The sequence below is a fragment of the Scyliorhinus torazame genome, chromosome 2, assembly GCF_047496885.1.
Source record: "Scyliorhinus torazame isolate Kashiwa2021f chromosome 2, sScyTor2.1, whole genome shotgun sequence".
Taxonomy (NCBI): domain Eukaryota; kingdom Metazoa; phylum Chordata; class Chondrichthyes; order Carcharhiniformes; family Scyliorhinidae; genus Scyliorhinus; species Scyliorhinus torazame.
In genome coordinates this window covers 125,101,524-125,118,387 of record NC_092708.1, presented here as the reverse complement: position 1 = coordinate 125,118,387, position 16,864 = coordinate 125,101,524, and positions in this window count along the sequence as shown.

The following is a 16,864-nucleotide window of genomic DNA, read 5'->3' as shown; positions in this document are numbered from 1 at the left end:
CCGAATGAAACACCTAGTGAGCCTTACTTCTGTTGTGGGCAAAATCTTGGAAAGGTTTATAAGAGATAGGGTGTATAATCATCTGGAAAGGAATAATTTGATTAGACATAGTCAACACGGTTTTGTGAAGGGTAGGTCGTGCCTCACAAACCTTATTGAGTTCTTTGAGAAGGTGACCAAACAGGTGGATGAGGGTAAAGCAGTTGATATGGTGTATATGGATTTCAGTAAAGCGTTTGATATGGTTCCCCACGGTAGGCTACTGCAGAAAATACGGAAGCATGAGATTCAGGGAGATTTAGCAGTTTGGATCAGAAATTGGCTAGCTGGAAGAAGACAAAGGGTGGTGGTTGATGGGAAGTGTTCAGACTGGAGCCTAGTTACTAGTGGTGTACCACAAGGATCTGTTTTGGGGCCACTGTTGTTTGTCATTTTTATAAATGACCTGGAGGAGGGCGTAGAAGGATGGGTGAGTAAATTTGCAGATGACACTAAAGTCGGTGGAGTTGTGGACAGTGCGGAAGGATGTTACAAGTTACAGAGGGACATAGATAAGCTGCAGCGCTGGGTTGAGAGGTGGCAAATGGAGTTTAATGCAGAAAAGTGTGAGCTGATTCATTTTGGAAGGAATAACAGGAAGACAGAGTACTGGGCTAATGGTAAGATTCTTGGCAGTGTGGATGAGCAGAGATCTCGGTGTCCATGTACATAGATCCCTGAAAGTTGCCACTCAGGTTGAGAGGGTTGTTAAGAAGGCGTACGGTGTGTTAGCTTTTATTGGTAGAGGGATTGAGTTTCGGAGCCATGAGGTCATGTTGCAGCTGTACAAAACTCTGGTGTGGCCGCATTTAGAGTATTGCGTGCAATTCTGGTCGCCGCATTATAGGAAGGATGTGGAAGCATTGGAAAGGGTGCAGAGGAGATTAAGTAGAATGTTGCCTGGTATGGAGGGAAGATCTTATGAGGAAAGGCTAAGGGACTTGAGGCTGTTTTCGTGAGAGAAGAAGGTTAAGAGGTGACTTAATTGAGGCATACAAGATGATCAGAGGATTGGATAGGGTGGACAGTGAGAGCCTTTTTCCTCGGATGGTGATGTCTAGCACGAGGGGACATAGCTTTAAATGAGGGGAGATAGATATAAGACAGATGTCAGAGGTACGTTCTTTACTCAGAGAGTAGTAAGGGCGTGGAATGCCCTGCCTGCAACAGTAGTGGACTCGCCAGCACTAAGGGTATTCAAATGGTCATTGGATAGACATATGGACAATAAGGGAATAGTGTAAATGGGCTTTAGAGTGGTTTCACAGGTCGGCGCAACATCGAGAGCTGAAGGGCCTGTACTGCGCTGTAATGTTCTATGTTCTATGTTCTAAATGCATAGACACAGACATTGGGTGAAGTATACGGAATGTTGGGACTCGGCCCCCAAAGATGCGGAGCATTCCGCACCTTTGGGCCGGCGCGATGCCCGTCTGATTGGCGCCGTTTTTGTCGCCAGTCGGCCGCCATCGCGCCGTTGGGGGATAATTTCGCCCCAGATCACCATGATCTCATTGAATGGCGGAGCAGACACGATGGGCCGAATTAGCTACTTCTGCTCTTACATCTTATGGTCTAAGGTCATATAGCTTTAAAAAGTATTGACCTTAATTTTCTTTAAAATGTTGGGAATGACTACCAACTTATAAGGATAAAACGCAAGGTAATAATTTGTTTGCAGATAGGAGGTTGCAGTGAAAGCAGCAGAGAATGAGAAAGTACAGGCTGGAAAAATTACCCGTTACTGTTTTGTTCATACGTCCACCTAAAGACACAGTTGCCAGGGCTGAATAAACCTCACTTCCTTTAAACTCTAGTCTGAGTGTCTAATTGTCCATTGTGTTCTGGATCTATTTCAACTTGTTACAACTGCAATCAAAACCAGAAACCTCATTCTCTGCGATACTTCATCAATAAGAAGGTCTCCATTCGGGAGACTGTGAATGATGCTTACTATTTCAGCAGCCAGCCAAAAATGTTGTGCTTTCTCCCATGCATCACGTGAAGATTTAGAAATTGGGAAATATTAGAATTCCTTTGTTGGTTGAGTTTGTTGTTTTTGCCTGTTATTTTTTTGTGATCTTGCTACTTTTGACTTTATCATTCATTATACTGGTACTTGGAAAGATAACTTGTAGCTATTTCCTGTCATTGAAATGGTGTTTCAGAAATTCAATGGCAGGAAAGCAGCTCTCTGCCAGTTATTTGGTTGCTAGGTCTTAAAATACTGATGAAAATTTGGGAGGGGTCTTAAAATACGGCAGAAATTTAAAAGATATGGAGATGGATTCTCCGTTTTGGAGACTAAGCCCCCACGCTGTCAGGAAAACTGTGGACTTTTACACCAAGAAAACTGGCGTCAAAAGGCCACAGTTTCCCCGTTTTGCTGGGGGCTAGCAGGGAGCTGGCAGGGAGCTCTCAGCTCTAGCTGCCGATACGGCTCCCAGCACGTCCGGTTCAGAGGCCACGCACGCGCACGCCGGTGGCCTGCAGTGGCCGCGACGTGTTCCATGGCGGACTCAGCCCGCGGACATTGATGGCCAAAATAGTGCCCCGCATCGGTGGCTCACGTGCCCTGGACCGCCCACCTACATTGTCCCCAGCCCCGAATGAACCCCTTCCCTGCCTGCCGATCGGCCCTCCCCCCGACTGTGGCGGCCCCGGACTTAATCTGCAGCTGCCACGCGAGGATCACGGATGGTGTGAGCACTGGTAAGCCACGCCGTCGGGAATTCGGCAACGGAGCATCGCGGGGTGGGCAATGGCCTGAGGCGGTGGATACTCGGCGTACGCCAATTTTCAGGGGGCGGAGAATTTTAAAACCAGCGCCGCTCCTGATTCCGGCTCCAAAATGGATTCTCAGGGGGCGGAGAATCCAATCCATAGTATATGGACTTTTAAAATTACCTGTTTTATGGCAGCTAATGATGTAAGCACGGGCAGCATGGTAGCATAGTGGTTAGCTATTGTGGATAGCTTCGCAGCTCCAGGGGCCCAGGTTCGATTCCTGGCTTGGGTCACTGTCTGTGCGGAGTCTGCACGTTCTCCCCGTGTCTGCATGGGTTTCGTCCAGGTGGCTCCGGTTTCCTCCCACAGCCCAAAGATGTGCTGGTCAGGTGGATTGGCCATGCTAAATTGCCCTTAGTGTCCAAAAAGGTTGGATGGGGTTACTGGGTTATGGGGATATGGTGAAGGTGTGGGGTTACGGGGATAGGGTGAACATGTGGGCTTGCGTAGGGTGGTCTTTCCGAGGGCCGGTACAGACGCGATGAGCCGAATGGCCTCCTTCTGCACTGTAAATTCTATGATTCAAAGCTGATAAGATAGGGGTGTGACTTCACTTCCTCTGGATTTGCTGCCCTACACTTTACTTACCAAACTTTCAACAGAAGACTGGACAAGAAATGGACTGCTTTCTCCTGAGGTAGGCAGGGCAGGCTCAGGCGGGAATGTTCCCAAATCCCACAACTTGCCTCGAGAATGAAAATCCAGTCCAGTTTGGGCAGCATGGTAGCACAGTGGGTAGCACTGTTGCTTCACAGCTCCGGGCTAGGTTTGATTCCCAGCTTGGGTCACTGACTGTGTGGAGTCTGCAAGTTCTCCCCGTGTCTGCATAGATTTCCTTCGGGTGCTCCGGTTTCCTTCCACAAGTCCCTAAAGATGTGTTAAGAACATAGAACATAGAAAATACAGCACAGAACAGGCCCTTCGGCCCACGATGTTGTGCCAAACCTTTGTCCTTGATTAATCATAGATTATCATTGAATTTACAGTGCAGAAGGAGGCCATTCGGCCCTTTGAGTCTGCACCGACTCTTGGAAAGAGCACCCTACCCAAACTCAACACCTCCACCCAACACCAAGGGCAATTTTGGACACTAAGGGCAATTTATCATGGCCAATCCACCTAACCTGCACATCTTTGGACTGTGGGAGGAAACCGGAGCACCCGGAGGAAACCCATGCAGACACAGGGAGGATGTGCAGACTCCGCACAGACAGTGACCCAAACCGGAATCGAACCTGGGACCCTGGAGCTGTGAAGCAATTGTGCTATCCACAATGCTACCGTGCTGCCCTTAAGAACAAATAAATCTACACTATATCATTTTACCGTAATCCATGTACCTATCCAATAGCTGCTTGAAGGTCCCTAATGTTTCCAACTCAACTACTTCCACAGGCAGTGCATTCCATGCCCCCACTACTCTCTGGGTAAAGAACCTACCTCTGACATCCCTCCTATATCTTCCACCTTTCACCTTAAATTTATGTCCCCTTGTAATGGTTTGTTCCACCCGGGGAAAAAATCTCTGACTGTCTACTCTATCTAGGTAATTGAACATTCTGAATTCTCCCTCTGTATACCCGAACAGACTCCGGAATGTGGCGACTAGGGGATTTCACAGTAATGTCATTGCAGTGTTAATGTAAGCCTACTTGTGAGAATAAAGATTATTATTATTATTGAACTGGCAGAGATATTGAACTGCTATTTAGTCTCAGTTAGCACTGCCAGCAAAAAGGGGATATGGCAAAAGTAGAAAAGGCAAGAAGGATCCAGCAACGGCTACCTTAGAAAACTAGCCAATGTTCAAAAAAGGATGGATTGCATCTGTGGGTAATCAGATAAACTATTGAAGAAATAGCCAGGACACAAGTATGCACGTATAAAATTTCAATAGATAAAGCAGTAACTGCGGAGGGCTGGCCGAGATAGAATTAGCCCAAGAGAGACTCAACATCTGAGAGGATAGATACAGGAACCTTTGCTAACATATCTGTAAACAAAATCTTATGGTCTCCCAACTGCGGGTTTGAAAGTGGGTCTCACTGTCGGGGGCAGTGCTGGGTAAGTGCCAAGTCGCAATGCCAGGGGTCTGTGCTGGGGGGGGGGGGGGGGGGGGGGGGGGGGGAGGGGGGTGGCCGGGGGGACTCCGTATGGGGAAGGGGTTGCATGGCGGTGGGGGAAGGGGGTGTGCCTTGATAGGTGATATCCGCAGGGGGTGTCTAGTTTTAATTTATTTGCATTGGAGCGCCCTTTAAAAAGGCCACGCTGACCTTTTAAAACCTAAGTTGCTGGCGGGACAGGCTCAATCAGAGCTCACCCCGTCAGTGTTATGTCATGGTGGTGCCCTTCACCTTTTTTCATCTATCTGCGGAGAAGGGGCACCCCCATGACATAACACTGACGGGGTGAGCTCTGATTGAGCCTGTCCCACCAGCAACTTAAAAAAAAACAGAATCTCAGGCTCGAATGAAATTTTGCAACATTAAATTACCGGGGACCTCAAATCCCCAGGCTCTGAAAAAGGAACAAACCTGCCAGGGACACTTCTTGCAGACCTCCGTTGATTAATTCACGATTAATCTTTGAGTAGGATTGCTGGTTTTATTTAAAATCATGTTTTTATGTGCACGTGTTTTAAAACAGCTATGAAAACTGACCTGACTAAATGGAGAAATGGCAGCTGAAAGATGTTTGGAAAATATCTTGCAACAGATTTGATTGATTTATTTTGTGGCAATTGTTTTTTTTAAATGATCAGCTCTGAAAAAATAAAAGCATATTGATTGGTTTAGTTTGTGTGTTACTGTCAGGACTCTTGTTTTATCTTTTTCTACTAAGAATTGATTGTCCGGTTGATCGGAGGTGTAGAAAATACAACTTTATTGCCAATTATTCACTTTAATATACTTACATAAGAACTAAATCAAAACTTAGAAACAAAATATTAAACAATACATAAACTTGGTCAAATACATGGCAAAGGAAAGCATTAAACATAAAAGCAGAAAGAAATCACAAATAGATTCAAGAATTCAGGAAGGCAGGGATTCAGGAACAAAACCTTGCCCACGAGGTCTTACTTTTAAGGGAATCCTTATCTATGGTCTAATCCCTCATTTACTCCCATTGGCTTCTAATTCTCTGCTGATTTGTTCAAATAGATGTCACTGGCCATTACTTAAGATTGACTAATGTCCATCAAAGTTAATTCAGCATCTATGTGCGCAGTTTCATGTAAATAGGTTTCTCATGCCACCGCTGGCCATAGACCTTGCTGCGACTAATTAGTTGATAAATTCTTATTTTTAAATGCACTGAAATACAATAGTTGATCCATTATATGAAACATTCACTGAACATTCACGTTATCCAAAGATATAGCATCAAACTTTGTAAGGAAATATTGGGACGAGAGAATAAAAGGCTAGTCGAGGCTAGTAGGTTTTATGGAGTGTCTTAAAGAGAGAGATAGAGTAGAAAACTCGACAGATTGCTATGTGTGTGTGTGGGGGGGGGGGGGGGGGAGAAGGAGAGAAGGAGAGAGAGAGAGAAAGAGAGAGACAGAGAGAGAGAGAGATAATGTGGAATTGAGATGGTGATTGAGGCCAATCTCACACAGGAGATGTCGCATGTAAAATGGATAGCTGGAGCAAGTATGGAAGTAGGACCGAATGTAGCTGGAATGGGTGATTTAACTCCATTCTGTAGTACTATGTTTTGACTACAGACTTGTAGATGTGCGACCTTGCTGCATGCAAATAGACTGATGAAACAATGACTACGCTTGAAAAATACACTGCTGGTTGTGAAATGCATTGGGATGCGCAGAAGTCGTGACAGTGTAAATCTATTTTCCTTTTCTGATTAAACTTAAAATAAATGTATAAGTTAAAACAGTCAAGTGGAAGGACAACATTGAACGTACAAGCCTAAGTATGGTGATAAAGGAACTGCTTTAACAGCAGTTAAAAAAATACGACTCAAAAATTGTGGCTCCTTAAGCTTAATGGTTCAGTGCTGAATCTCGCCAAATGATATATTGTGGAGCTGGATAAATCTGGTTTGAGTCTGTTTTCAGACAAAAGCATAGCCCATGGCGCAACTTCATATCTTATGCGGTAAATGTACAATACAGTGTATTTTCCAGGGCCAGTCCTGATCAAGAACTGGGCTGGATTGGTCCTCATGGGTACCTTACTTGCAAGTATAATAGATGTATTTGTTTTCTTTATAATCAGGTAGACATCAGTAAATCCTGAAAGTGAACTTGCCTTTAGAGTCAGAGGGCGCGGTTCTCCGCTCCCGCGCCGGTTTGGAGAATCGCCTGGCGCGCCATTTTTCCCCGCGATGCCGGTCTGACGCCCCTCCCGCGATGCACCCAAGCGGCGAGAACGGCCCCGTCAAGTTCTGCGCGGCGCAGGCCGGAGAATTGCCCGGGACACACAAAATGGCGATTCTCCGCTACACCCGCTATTCTCCGGCCCGGATGGGCCGAGCGGCCTGCCCAAAATGACAGCTTCCCGCCGGCGCTATCCACACCTGGTCGCTGCCGACGGGAACAGCGTGGGAACGCTGGGGGGGGCGGCCTGTGGGGGTGGGGATAGGGGGGTTCTTTCACCAGGGTTGCACTCAAAAAGGGTCTGGCCCGCGATCGGTGCCCACCGATCGGCGGGCCGGCCTCTCTGAAGGAGGATCTCGTTTCCTCCGTGTCCCGCAAGATCCATCCGACATCTTCTTGCGGGGCAGCCTCGGGGAGGACGGCAATCATGCATGCGCAGGTGACGCCAGTTAGGCGCCGGATGATGCGGGGCCACTTTTATGCGGCGCCAATGCCCGGCGCGCACTGACGACGCTGCTTTAGCGACACGCCCCCCCCGAGTTTCTCGCGGCCCCGATCCTAGCCCATTTTCGGGCCCTGAATTGGTCGAGATCGGGGCCGTTTCGCGCCGTTGTGAACCTCGACGGCGTTCATGACGGCGTGGGCACTTAGTCGCGCGAGCGGAGAATCGCGCCCAGAGTCTTCTGAGAACCGGAGTGGAAGTCTTGTATCAGAGCAATATACATCCAGACTTGTCTCAGCTTATGTTATTTACGTGCATGTTCCCTTGATTCTCCAATCTATCCAATTCAAATTGTATATTCACATGAACACAGCCTATTCTTTTTGTTAAAGGCCTTCATTAAATTTCCCCAAATACATGGCAAAGAAAAATCTCTCCCTGTGACTGAGGATTGTTGTTTCCCTTCATGCACAGAGCTGTCTGTCATTCAGAGTGAGACTAAAAGGAGAATTTAAAAAGGAGTGATGCAGGACAGTCAGAAATAATGCTATGTGAGGGAGGGAGGGTGATCGATCTGAAACTTATCAAAGGCAAGTCAAAAGCGAAGAAGGCTATGACTGAGGTAAGGGAAATATTGTAAAAAAAAATAGTTTCAGCTGCGAAATAATTCATTATTGCACATTTATCAGCCTGGATTCTGCTCTGGTAATGACAGTGAAAGCACCAGTATCATCAGTCATTATTCCGTTGAAACTAATTGAAACTTCTGGAGCTGTTTTTGTGTTGGGCTGGAGAAATGCAAGTCCGGCCATTTTCTTATCAGCCCTGCCTCTGCCCTCCATGGCTTTGTCTCTTAGAGACATTGGAGGGGAGGGTTTGTGATTTCCAAGTCCCAAGACCAAGTTGAAGGAGAGCAGGTGCTGAGTTAGGAGATGCACCCTCATTCGCTGGGACATCAACCCAGTCCTCAAACTTAGTTCTTACACCCTGTAATCCTCAGCCCAAACCACCTTCAGGTCTCTCCATGACACCTCATATCCCCCATGTTACTCATGCCCCTTCATACCTCCAGTCTCTCTCCATGACTCCCATGTATCCTCCATAGCCATTCATTCACCCAGTACTGTATCCAAATCGGGTAGACCTGAAATACACATTAAAAAATAAACTTCTAATAATCTAACGGAGCTGTCATATTCAAAGCCACTTCATATAGAAAAGCGATCTCACAGAAAATCCATTCAAAAATTGTAAATCCCCTCAACCTGTTAGTCAACCTGTTATAAAAACAAACAAATACTTATCCACTTACAGCATCAAAGGTAGATAATTCTTAAATAATTACAACAAAAAATCATCCCCCCATCATCTCCACTCTTAGATAAGTGGCTATGGACCTTTTGAAGCTCAGCCAGGCATTAATATTAGCCCCAGCTATCAAACTAAATCCTGGACAATGTCAACAATGCTGTTCATTGAAATTGAACCATAAGATAGCATTTTTGAAGCTGCAAATGGTATTCATTTCTATTTCAAAGCAAATTGCCTGTAAGCCAATGGAGTGCAGCAGGTGCTTTGATTTCTTTTTAAGTTCAACAACAGGTCCATTTTTTCCAAAGTTGAAGATCATTGGACATTTACATCTCAGTTTAAAACATGACAGGAGAGTTCCCTAGCACAGTTTTCTGCAGTTTTGAATGTATTATGTCACTTGCTCCATTGGGAAAAGTATTGTAATCTCTGTCAACATGTGCACAATGGTAGTCAATGTAATAGTCAACTTACCTTTGCAGGATAGAGATATATAATCAATTAAAAATACATCTATCTAACAAGTAAGTGTCTAATAGTGACATTTGTAGGTGTCAAACCATTCAACACTTACCTGTCAGAATGTTTCAGAGTCCTCAGCAGACTTTCCCCTGTGGTCACAAACTCTCAAATCTGGCATTTGTTTTCGGGCTTCCTTCAGCACACAAAAGTAGCATGAGGAAGAAAATTCTAATTTCCTATGGTCCTTGCAAAGGCACCTCGACCTCAGGAGAGGTGAATACAGGGTTCACGCATAAGGAATTCACGACCTGCAAAAAAGCCACACAGTACTAGCACGGAGTCAGGAAGACACTGCAAATTGGAATTTGCCATCACAAATCTGTTGAGTTGCTCGCAGAAAAATACTTTTCACTGTACCTCAGTACACATGACAATAAACAAATCCAAACCAATCCAAATCTTTTAAACTTTCTTAACCCCATTCCTGCCTTCATTGGCAGACAACAATCTGGCTCCTATTGTTTGCATGTATGCACTATGACACAGCAATCCGGTTGCTCCGGTGGACACGCACCCAACCCGGAACATATGAAATTGTGTGAAAAGGTGTCAGGAGCACGTCCCAATGTCATCCCGCAATATTTTGGTTGGCAGACGCATGTGATATTCGGAAGCGGGTCCGCCAACAATAAATATGACAATTTTGAACATTAAGAGGCCAATTGAATGTAATTTTACGTGGCTGGTTGATTTTATGGATGGCGGGCAGGCTGATTGGCCAGGCAGCCTTTATGTTTTAGCTTCAATCGCAATCCATCGTGGGATGAACTGGCCGTGGCTGAAATGAAATTAAAATGGGTGCTTTTCTAATTGGAGGGCTGTGACCAGTGGTGTTCCACAGGGATCAGTGCTGGGACCTTTGCTCTTTGTAGTATATATAAATGATATGGAGGAAAATGTAACTGGTCTGATTAGTAAGTTTGCAGACGACACAAAGGTTGGTGGAATTGCGGATAGCAATGAGGACTGTCAGAGGATACAGCAGGATTTAGATTGTTTAGAGACTTGGGCGGAGAGATGGCAGATGGAGTTTAATCCGGACAAATGTGAGGTAATGCATTTTCAAGGTCGAATACAGGTAGGGAATATACAGTGAATGGTAGAGCCCTAAAGAGTATTGAAAGTCAGAGAGATCTTGGTGTACAGGTCCACAGATCACTGAAAGGGGCAACACAGGTGGAGAAGGTAGTCAAGAAGGCATACGGCATGCTTGCCTTCATTGGCCGGGGCTTTGAGTATAAAAATTGGCAAGTCCTGTTGCAGCTGTATAGAACCTTAGTTAGGCCACACTTGGAGTATAGTGTTCAATTCTGGTCGCCACACTACCAGAAGGATGTGGAGGCTTTAGCGAGGGTGCAGAAGAGATTTACCAGGATGTTGCCTGGTATGGAGGGCATTAGCTATGAGGAGAGGTTGAATAAACTTGGTTTGTCCTCACTGGAACGAAGGAGGTTGAGGGGCGACCTGATAGAGGTCTACAAAATTATGAGGGGCAGAGACAGAGTGGATAGTCAGAGGCTTTTTCCCAGGTTAGAGGGGTTAATGACTAGGTTAAAGGTGCGAGGGGCAAGGTTTGGAGGAGATGTACGAGACAAGTTTTTTACACAGAGGGGAGTGGGTGCCTGGAACTCGCCGGAGGAGGTGGTGAAACCAGGGACGATAGTAACGTTTAAGGGGCATCTTGACAAATACTTGAATAGGATGGGAATAGAGGGATACGGACCCCGGAAGAGTTGAAGATTTTAGTTTAGAAGGGCAGCATGGTTGGCGCAGGCTTGGAGGGCCGAAGGGCCTGTTCCTGTGCTGTACTTTTCTTTGTTGTTCTTTATCTAGGGACTGAACTTTGTTGTTTAAATGCCTAGAATAATCTTTGCATAATATTTCCATCACAATTTATTTTTCATGGGTCAGCCGCACCCTGAGACAGCTCCGGAGTGGCTGCCCCCTGAGGGGCACATTGGAAGCACCAGCGCACACCCTGCCTGTTCTCAGCATCCGTCCTCTTACTGTCCTCCCCGACAGCATTGGACCTTTCCCAGTTTCACACTGGCTTGCCATTAATTGGCCAGTCAGCGTGAAATCACATTCCAGGGCCAGCCGCAGCCAGAAATGCATTTTGTGCCCATTTCCAGGCCTTCCGTGTGTATGCGTGTGATGGACAAAATATTTAGGCCCAGTAGATGCTGTCAGTGATCCTAAGCTTCTCCAGGGAGGTGTGCTGTTGAGACGTCCCCAGAGAGCAAGTATGGCAAGTTAATTGATTTGGCAAAATCTTCTATTGTTACTTTGTTAGGCTCACTGTAAAAACCCTTGAAATAAATTACAACTTGTTGAATGGGATGTGACTGGTTTTATAATAACGAACTAACTTCATAACTACTCCTAAACACCTTCACTGGCCCTGAAAATATACTTGTGAATTTCTCCGTAATGATGAAAAAACTCCACAGTCAGGATTTTACATTGCTCAGCAAGTGTGTGCCTGACCCGGAAGCGTGTGGAACCACACAAACCGATGTCGGGCGCACGTCCCGACGTCATCACGCACTCACACAATGTTTCGTTCGGCGGGCACACATAGAGTCAGAAGCATACCCGCCAACAATCAAGCAGGCAATTTAGCCCATTAAGGGGCCAATCGCACACAATTTTATAGTTGGTGGCTTGTGTTCCCGCTTCCAGACCTGCTGAGTGCATGACCCCAACAAAATCGTTTTTTAAAAGTTTCTTTGGCTTTATTTTAGCTCCTCTATTGATCCAATTGTTATCATTTAATCTGCTTTCTGAAAACACAATTTAAAAATCAGGGATATTAAGTGTTGCTAACTTCCTGGTTTGCTGACATCACTGCTACTGCATGCTAAGCGATCCCTTGACTTGGCGCTGTTGGGCAAAGGAAAAACCATGCCACAGATATCACAACATCATTGTGGGCAATTTCTTTGAGGTTAATGTTAACATGTTGCTTCATCAATAACCACAAATTCCAGGTCACCATTTCTGTACTGCCACCTGTAGAATAATGGATATTTAGAAATTCATGTCTGGTGGTGCAATTAATGTTAATATTCCTTTCAGCATGATACATCTTCATACCATTTTTAATTGATTCATTTATTTTTTTCAAATCATTTTTTATGAGGGGTAAGTATATCGGTGCACAGAATCTTAACATTTGAACCACAGAATTTACAGTGCAGAAGGAGGCCATTCGGCCCATCGAGTCTGCACCGGCCCTTGGAAAGAACACCCCACCCAAGCCCACACCTCCACCCTCCCCATAACCCAGTAACCCCACCCAGCCTTTTTGAACACTAAGGGCAATTTATCATGGCCAATCCAACTAACCTGCGCATCTTTGGACTGTGGGAGGAACCCGGAGCACCCGGAGGAAACCCACGCAGACACAGGGAAAACGCGCAGACTCCGCACAGACAGTGACCCAAGCTGGGAATCGAACCTGGAACCCTGCTGTGAAGCAACTATGCTCACCACTATGTTACCGTGCTGCCCCTAATTTGAATGCCCATTTTAGAATATCTTCACCATTAGAAATTTCCGGGAGATTAAAATACAGAAGAGTGAGAGAATCCCAGAGCACAGAACGAGTAAAGTGAACCTAGCTAGAATATGATCTGTATGACAAAAGAAGAACCATAATGACATGAAGAGGGTGGGTTGATCAATGTGAAAAATTCTCATCTATCTCTGTCGTGAAATGCTACCATAGATAAGTAACTCGTCATCCTATTGAAAGTATAAGATTTGAAAGGATCCTTTAGCTCTTCAAATGAATTTTGCTCAAGACTATGTATGCACAATCTGCCTTTTGATGTACCCAAACCACTTATTCCCATGAATGATGAAGGAGGACAGAGATTATTTTGTCTGTGTATTCTTATGGCAGATATATTTTCTGACTTTTTCCAGTTGCTCTGACCTGGCTGCCAGTAAATTTTAGTATGAGATGAAGAATTTAGATTCTGTAGCAGCTCTTACAAAGTTGCACCATTTCTAGTGTAACAGCATCATCATTGCCTGTTTCTTGGTGAAAACTGCCACCTAGTGGACTTTTCGGGGTTTGCAAACTGAAAATGCACTGGTTCCAATAGAAGAAATAAAAACCCATAGTCTGATCTCTGGAGGGTTGTATGCTAGAGGGTACGCCAGAAGATGTGCTGGGGGGGGGGGGGGGGGGGGGGGGGCGCCAAGGGCCAACCCCCACCCTTCTACCCACTCCCTCCCACGGGGGTCCCAGGACATGTTTTACATCAGTGGGGCCATCCCTTTGCAATTGTCCCTGCCCCACAACAATGGTGTAACACACATCCTGCCATTGATCAGGATCCCTATTTGAGTATATGTAAATATCATTATCATACCTTTACACCTGATAGGTCCTACACATTAACTTGTCCATGACGTGCACCTGGTGATCAGAACCCACTGGATATGCGCAGGTACGTACAGTCCATTGTGGGGAGAACATCATATCCAGGCACTATCCTGGCACTAATGCCCCGGCTACCCTCCCCACACACTGAATACACCCTGTTTACTGTCCCACCCCTCTGGCCACGCACCCACTATCCTCCCAACACGTTAAGACTATCGCCCGATTACCCTCTTGGCAACTGACTGATCAACTGACCTTCCCACTGACCACTCACCTCCCCCAATGGACACCCGAACCACCCCCCCCCACACTGACCATCTTATCCTCACACGCACATCCCCCCACCCTAATCTGACCCACTTACCTCACACATTTGCCTTCTCCCTGGCTACTCAAAGTCGCTGGTCCTTTAAACATACCTGCTTTATGACAGTTGGTGCCATGAGAAAGGGCTGTGGCTTTCTTTCCCATGACTCTGCTGCACCTGACTCACGCCTCAGGAACCTGCTGCACAGCTCTTTTCTGTGGAGGCCTGAGGTGGAAGGTCAAGTGTAAAAGGTGCAGTTGCATTTTAGTGTAAGTAAAAGGGAGTGCAGTGGCAATCCGACTGTGATTGTCGATCCTCGCACGTTGCGGCCCACGATTTTTGCAATGATTTGTAAATAGTAAATTGCACAAATTACATTAAATTAGTTCAAACCGGTAAAAACGAACTCATTTTTAGGTAATATAATATAAAAGTGGATAAAAGTGAACTCCCTGTCCTATATTCTCCACATCACAATGACTGCCTACGATTCTCCCTATAAAACTGCCTGCATCCATTCATATCTCAGCTCATATTGTTCAAACCTTTCTCCGTGGCTTTGTGGTCTCCAAATTGAACTATTGCAATGCTCCCCTAGCTGGCCTTCTGCCTCCTACCTCCATAAGGTTCAGTTCATCCAAAGTTCTGCTACCCTTTTCCTATTCCAGGCCAAGATCTGCCTACCCATGCAAAGTTCACATATACTGGTTCCCAATTCCCTAACACCTCAAATTGCAAGTTCCTATTCTCAAGTTTGAATTGTGAATTGAGACCTCATCTGCCCTCTGTAACCTCCTCCAACCCTACAAACTACCCCTGTGTGAAGAATGTAGGAATTTCAGATATATTGGGCTGGATTCTTCCACCCCGCCCTCCGCAAGAACGCCACGGGCGAGACGCCGACAATGGAAAAATCCATTGACCTCGGGTGGGATTCTCCGGTCGCCGGGTGAATATGGCCGTTTAATCCAGCCAATTGTATTTGATGTATTTGGTGCAGTAAGGGATAAAATTCTGGGTTAGTGTGCGTATGACTGCGGCAGCAGTTTTTTTAAAATCCGGTTTTCAAGACAGTTAGGCTTTTTGGGAGGTGCAATTAAAGCATTGTAAAAGTTTGTGCTGATGGATTTTCAATTATATTAAGAGTAGCTAATTACTGTGGAGTAGTTAATTAGAGCCATGGGGCGCAATTCTACCGAAAATTTTCTGAGAGTGGTAGTGAGCGAGAATTGCCACGAGCTTACCGCTCGGCCCAGCGAGGCCGGCAATTTAATTCAACGTTAATTTTGTTCCACTTAACATGGCCTCATATGCTTCTCGCATCAACTGAAGGCTCACCAGATGATACCCGGGGACCGCACTCGCCAGCTCCCTGCTAACAAGATCGAGCAACACTAGCCAACGGCAGCCAGCTCACAATAATGGCGCCCAGGAGACAAGCCCCAAGATTCGGGGATGCTGACCTGAGGAAGCTCCTCAGGAGCACTGGAGGCCTGGAGGGATGTCCTGTTCCGATGGTCTTGGAGGGTGAGCCATAGGGAAGCCAGTGCTGCCTGGGAAGAGGTGGCGGCAGCAGTGAGCTCGGGGAGTGTGACCAGGAGGACTGGCCTCCAGTGCCTAAAAATGGTCAGCAAACTGCACGAGGCAGCATGAATGAGTAGACACCAATGCCCCCCACTCCCCCAAGGTAGGATTCATCCCCCAACTCCCCATGCAACCCTCCACTCCCCTCCCCCTTCAGTCCTCCCAACCCCCAAGGGCAGCACGGTAGCACAAATGGATAGCACTGTGGCTTCACAGCGCCAGGGTCCCAGGTTTGATTTCATGCTGGGTGGAGTCTATATGTTCTCCCCGTGTATGTGTGGGTTTCCTCCGGGTGCTCCGGTTTCCTCCCACAGTCCAAAGACGTGCAGGTTAGGTGGATTGGCCATGCTAAATTGCTCTTGTGCCCAAAAAGGTTAGTAGGGGTTATTGGGTTATGGGGATAGGGTGGAAGTGAGGGCTTAAATGGGTCGGTGCAGACTCGGTGGGCTGAATGGTCTCCTTCTGCATTGTATGTTCTATGTTCTAACCCCTCCTTCACACCTCCCTTCCCACTACTGTGAACAACGCATGTGGCTAACGATGCCCTCTCTGTGTCTCCCCAGGAAAAGCTCTCCCATAATCGTTGAGAGAGGGCCCAGAGGGGTGCCGGATTTAAGAATCCTCACCTCCTTTGAGGAGCGTGCCCTGGAGGTGACCGGTGTGGCCGAGGACAGGGCGGTCACCCGCGCAGAGGCTGGCAGACGCCGCAGAGGTGAGGACCCATCAGGCTCCACCTTGAGGACCTGTCAAATGTGAGTCGTTATTGCCTTACTGACTGACCCATCCCTCCCACTGACCGCATGTCCATTCTCCCGCAGGCCCTCCAGCTGAGCGTGCCAGCCCATCCCGGGCAGCACCCTCTCCAGCCTCCCAGGAGACCACCTCGGATTAGAGCTCCGAGAATGCTACCGTAATAGTCGGGTCACAGCTGTCATCCCCACCCTCCACCAGTGCAGATACACTCACCTCGGTGGGAAATGTCAGTGGTCAGGCTTCTGGGGCGCAATCTGGTGAGAATCACACAGCTGCTGATGTACATCAGGTGGAGGCAGGAACCCCCAGGCGAGACAGCAGTCCTAGGGCTGCTGGATCCCAGGACCCAGCTGGGTCCCAGCCTGATGCTCAGCCTGTGGA